We start from the raw sequence: 6,252 nt of genomic DNA, 5'->3' as shown, positions 1-6,252 counted from the left end.
GGAAGAAGGCGGTGTATACCATGGGAAGAAGGCGGTGTATACCATGGAAAGAAGGTGGTGAGTACTATGTGTGCACCCCAAAACTGTGTGCAACAGAGATCTTCACCCAAATAATACACAGAGGCTTCTCCAGGTAGGAAGCAGAAAAGAATGGTTTATTACGATCGAGAAAGGGCCACCCCCCTTCTGACAAATGGTCAGGGAGGAGAAGCAATTTACAAAAGGAAATGGCAAAGTTATAAAGCCCTAACATGAAATTCTCCCCCACCCCCCTTCTGACCCTTTTCTTCCATTGGCTGGAAGTTAGGTGGCAATCTACCTTAAGTACCCGAACAAGGAAACAGGAGACCATCCAATGTACATTTGAGAAAGCACTTCTGTCCTTATTTGGCATATCTTATGCTGAAGTGTCACTGAGGAGAGGGGTGACTCCTTACCACTCTGAGTTTTGAGTCCTTGTAAATCATGTGATTTCTGGTGAAGGGAAACTTGGGCCTGTTTCCCATGAAAAGCCTTAATAAATTTTAGAATATAGTCTGAGAAGTTTTCACTTTTTTTTTTTTTCACTTCTTTTACTCACATGGAAAGAAAGTAGTGTATACCATGAAAAGAAGGTGGTGTATATTATGGAAAGAAGGTGGTGTATGTTAGAAATAACCATCTTAACAAAAATTCCACTTGGCCATGAATGAATTTAGAAAAAGAAGATTTTTATTTCACATCATTTCTGAAGGGTGACTTAGCTTTTAGCCTCTTGTGAAACAGGATCCCTTTCTAGACCAAGCACATGTTAAGATAGTTACAAAAGTCTTTTTAGAATTCATCCAGATTTGAATTTCTCATCTTGAATCCCATTGGTCAGCATTCTAGGGTTCACTAAACCCCACCCCTTGATTACATCTTCTTATTTCCACATTCCTCTCATACACTTTATTCTTTATACTTGATGAGAGAGGAATTTTCTCTTGCTAAGGAAATTGACAAAAGCTATGAGTTTGAAGATTTGAGTCCAGAATATCAATGATAAAAGTCCCATTATCTAAGACTTTGTCTGGGTTAATGGACCTAATCCTCTTCGTATGTGAATGAGACCTGACCTGGCAGTTCTTTTCTTTCTTTCTTTCTTTCTTTCTTTTTTTTTGCTTTTTTGGAGGGCAATTGGGGTTAAGTGACTTGCCCAAGGTCACATAGCTAGTTTTGTGTGTGTGTGTGTGTGTGTGTGTGTGTGTGTGTGTGTGTGCGTGTTAAGTGTCTGAGGCCAGATTTGAACTCAGGTTCTCCTGACTCCAGGGCCGGTGCTCTATTCAGTGTGCCACCTAGCTGCCCCCAGTTCTTTTGATATAAAGAAAAAAGTCCTCCGAACAAAGAAAAGTAGTAGATATGCTGATTTTGAGGTGACCAACATCTCCCACTATTCCCTACAAGCAGTTTTGTCTCGTGACATTAGCCACTGTAGAAACTGAATAATTTCTGTAGAAACTGAAGTGGACAACCAAGAAACAGGATAGCAAAGCCAATTATAATTTGATAGGAGTGTTTATTAACCAGCTGGTGACTGCCTCCCCAATAGGGAAGACAGCCTCGAGTCTCCTGAAAGATTCATTTTTATAGAATAAGGTGTTGCTAATTAACAAAATATTGTTCCAAGGGGGTGAGGTGCCGTTTCTACCTAGCAAAGCCCTGGATACAAACATAAACAGACCTGAATCTGGGGCATGTTTCTAGCAACACAGGTGAAACATTCCCTCACTATTATGGCCTATTAGGTGGTTTCCAGGGACCCTGGTAGGGGTTCTCTTCAAGTAGGTTGCAACTGGGAGGGGGCTTTGGTGTATAATTTCTGGTGAGCACTTCAAAACAAAATTCAATCATACCTTATAGTGTATACTAAGTACTGTGGCCAGCGCAGTTGGTGGGCTAGGAAGCGATGAGAATAACTAGCCAGGAGTGTAATCAATAGTCTGTTTATTACAAGATCATTTCATACAGAGCCAAAGATACTAGGAGCTCACAGAGTTTTTATGCCCCCACCAGGAAAATGTAGAGACCCCCAAAGAATGTAGACAATGTAGAAAGATCCTACAACAAAGGAATGCAAATAATGTAGAAGAAGTCTCCCTTAATCCTGTTTACTATTTACCCTAGTTTAAGTTTAGTTACTCATTAGGGTATTATTCTAGGACCATATCCGGAGGCATAAACAAAAAAGATTACATGCCCTCTTGCTATCTGTCTGGTAACCTTTGCAGATAACTGTATAGGACAGGGGAATATACCTAGTTAGGTTAAGGGGACCCCAAAACGTTCCCTTCATGATACATCCTCTTGCTTGTCTGCCCTGTAGCCTTTCAGATAATAATATAGGGAACGGGAACATTTCATTAAAGCCTAGAAACTTCTGAAAGTTCGCTACAACTATGGAAAGAAGGTGGTGTATATCATGGAAAGAAGTGGTGTGTACTACTCATGGAAAGGGTCAAGATTTAGCAATAGATTGGATCTGGAGGACAAGAGAAAATTAGGAATTGAGGCTGTCACTAGGTTGTGAGTCTGAAGTAGGGAGGATGGTGGTTTCCTCCACAGTAAGAAGGAAGTTAGGAAGAGAAGAAGGTTTGGGAGAAAAGGTAATGAGTTCAGTTTTGGTCATGTTGCATTATTGATGTTTAAGGGAATATCTAATTTGATATGTATAAGAGACATTTGTAAATGTGTCCACATCGGTCTGTCTAGATGTGTCTTGAAGGGAGGCAAGACTAGATTTCTACCCTTCTTCGAGGGAGATTTTTAATCTTGCCTAGACAGGAAACAGGAGGTTGAGGCCAGAGGTTGGCATTCTGCTCTTCTCAGAGAGAGGGGTTACCAAGATAGAATGATATCTATCTGCTCCTTTAAATACTATTAGTGAGAAGAAAGGAAGTGGAGGCATCCATTTAGATGGATGGACTGAGTGAGGGTTTAGATTGTCTTGCTGGAGTGAGGGCTCAGTTGGGATTGTGAAACACAAATCTGTAGTGGACAGTATGGTTTCATGGCTTTCTCTACCTTATTTTGGCAATACATGAATAGGAATAAAGGCTGCAGATGGAGTGAGTAATCCAAGGTTTAGGTTTGGCAGGACACGATTGGTGATGAGATAAGAGGTCAAGGGACTAAAGAGGACAGTGTAGACTTGAATTGGTTCACCAATGGAGTCAAGATAGGTAAGGGAGGAGAGTATAGCCAGTATAGGGGTGATAGCCTAGGAAAGAGGAAAGGATTGATAAAGACAAAGAACAGGGCATAGGGTTGGAAAGCATAGGGAGAGGTGGGATGGCAACAGACTGGGATCAGATAAGGAAACTATAGTCCATGAACATGGAATGGATGGTGACAAGATAAATCGTATGACTATCTGTGTGTAGCTGAGCTGGGGTAGGGGAGTAGATCATGGGAAATGAGCAAATTGAGGAACTGAGAGGTTAGTGCTTGGAAGGGCATCTATCTATCTGGCTGTCTCTCTATCTATATCATTTTATCTGTCTATCTGTCTGTATGTGAGTTGAAGTTCTCAAGTATGAAGACAGTTGGAGAGGAGAGAGACTGAGCACTAAACTCACTGAGGAAAGAAGGGGTTACAGTTACCGGAATTTTGACTAGGTGCTGTTGTTGTTTATCCTTTGTTTTTGAAGCGGTCCAATGAAGTCATGAGGTGATGACTTGTACATGAATTCGATTTAAGCAAGGCAGAACTACATAAAGTTGTCAGCCTCATCCTCTCTTCCTGAGTCATCAAAGTCCAATGGCAAGAGGAAATTCAGGATGAGTGGTGACGGCTCAGGATGCAGGGCATGACCTCGGAGTCTTTGCTATCTGACCAAGCTCTTAGCACTCCACAGCGCCTGCTTCAGACGCCTTCGTGGGCCATCGGAACAGATTGTTCTCACCTACCCATTCTGCCAAGGGAAGTCTTCACATGCTTAGCATAGAGAGCCCGCAACTTACCAATGGATTTGAGGCCTGAGATTGGATGGTAGATATGAATCCAATGAACCTTAGAGAAAGAGAGTTACTGAGGGGTGGTGGTAAAGAAAGAATTTGAACACGGGAAAGGGAAGCAATGAATATTCCAATTCTTGCACTTTGACCAGTGAGTAAGCCTTATGTGGTGAGAGGGGAGTGGGAATTGGTGAAAGTGCAACCAATACTGGAAAAGGTAGCTAGGGAGGCTGTCATCATCAGGAGGGGAGAGCCAGAAGAGGGAAGGAGCAGGAAAAGAAATATTTGAAGGTGAAAGCAATTGTTGCTCATTGAGTTCCAGGATGAGAGTGAGGAGTTGAGGATGACATTGAGGTTGGGAGACTAGTAACTGGGTGATGCCCTCCACAGTGATAGGGAAGGATCTGGGAAGAGAGTTACTTTTTGTTTTTTAAATAATTGTACTTTCTTTTTTGGAGGCAATCAGGGCTAAGTGACTTGCCCAGGGTCATACAACTTGTAAATGTTTAAGGTTGGATTTGAACTCAGGTTAGTGCTCTATCCATTGTGCCACCAGCTGCCTCTTAAACATTCATCTTTTACATTTTTGAATTCCTAAATTTCTCCCTCCCTCTTGCCCATCCCTCCCTCATCAAGAAGGTAAGCAATATGTCAACTATATGTGTGAAGTCATGCAAAACATACTAGCCATGTTGCAAAAAAAAATTTAAAAAGTGAAAAAAAATATGCTTCAATCTGCACCCAGAGTTCATCAGTTCTCTCTGGATGTATTTCTTCTTCATTTTTCTTCAGGCGGCCTTTGGGACTGCCTTGGATCATTATGTTGATCAGAGTAGCTGAGTCTTTCACAGCTTGGCCAGCATTGCCCTATTGTTGCTACCATGTATGATGATCCCCTTGTTCTTTTCACTTCACTTTGCATCAGTTCTTAGAAGTCTTCCCAGGTTTTTCTGAAACCATCTCAAAGGGGAGACTTTGAAGGGAAAGATAATGAGTTCTGCTTGGGACATGTTGAGTTGGAGATGTTCATGAGACACCCAGTGCAAGATGTCCAATAAGCAGCTGGTCATCTGAGACCATAAAGCTTGGGTGAGAGATTAAGGCTGGATAAGGGTTCTGAAAACCATCTGTACAGAGAAGATAACTGAACCCAGGTGAGCTGATGAAATTACCAAGTGAAATAATATAGAGAGAGAAGAGAAGAGCTTTCAGGACAGTGTTGTGGGACATCCATAGTTAGTACTTAGTGACCCAGAGGAAGATTGAGCAAAGGAGACTGAGGACCAGTCAGCCAGGTAAAGCCAGGAGAACAGGAAGAGAAGAGTATCCAAATGCAATGATGTGTATGATTCTAATGACCAAGTTTGGCTCTGAAGAAGAGATGTAATACTCCCTTACTGTAAAACTCAATTGTGTTTGTTGGTTTGTCCAATTTTATCTTTTTTTTCTTTTTTGTTATAAGGGATAGTTTTTTGGATGGAGAAGGGGAAAAGCATATGAATGTAGAAACAAGATATGGATGTGTTTTTTAAATTCCCCCAAATAAAGGGGGCACATCCAATTTTAAAATCCTAGAAATTCCTATTTTTCAGTGGGCTTCCCTTTCCAGCTGCAAGCCTGATAAAGATACCTCCTCGACTCTTCAAAATAAGCAAAGCTAAATTAGGTCCAGCTGTACCTTGGGATTCTGAGTTGGAGCTGAAAGTTCATTTCAGGAAGGCCCCATGGAGAGGGCACCACAGTGTGCCATCGAGAGTCAGGATGAATGGGGTCACAGACTGCTAACATCCACAGTGTCTGAGCCCTAACAAGTGCCCAGAACTATACTAGATACAGCTCAGGTCCCTTTTAACAATTTCCTGAGACAACACACATATAAACAAGCACAATGAAGTATAAACAGCTACAGAAAGTAAACGCCTATGTTGTCAGCAATTGTGAGCTGACCCAGGAAAATTGTTTTAGTAGGGACTCCCTCTGGGGTTGGGTAAGTCAATCTGCTCCGAGGAAGGGCCTGCCTGGAAGGTAGGATTGTGAAGGGGACAGGAGCCTACTATGTACCAGGCACTGTGCCAAATATCTCCTCTGATCCTCATTAACAACCTGGAAGCTAAGTGCTATTACTAATGTCCCCATTTTGCAGATGAAGAGGTTGAGGAAGGCAGTGAGTGGTTAAGTGAACTACTCAGCCACACAGCTATTGTCTGAGACTGAGAAACAGCCAGTGTCTGAGGCTGGATTTGATCTTCATTCTTCCTGACTCCAGGTCCAGGGCTC

Source organism: Petaurus breviceps, unplaced genomic scaffold, assembly GCF_028583685.1.
Source record: "Petaurus breviceps papuanus isolate PSGF00001 unplaced genomic scaffold, PetGlider_PUasm1.0 103, whole genome shotgun sequence".
In the NCBI taxonomy this organism is placed as follows: Eukaryota; Metazoa; Chordata; class Mammalia; order Diprotodontia; family Petauridae; genus Petaurus; species Petaurus breviceps.
The sequence above is the reverse complement of the archived record's forward strand: the minus strand, read 5'-3'. Positions refer to the sequence as shown.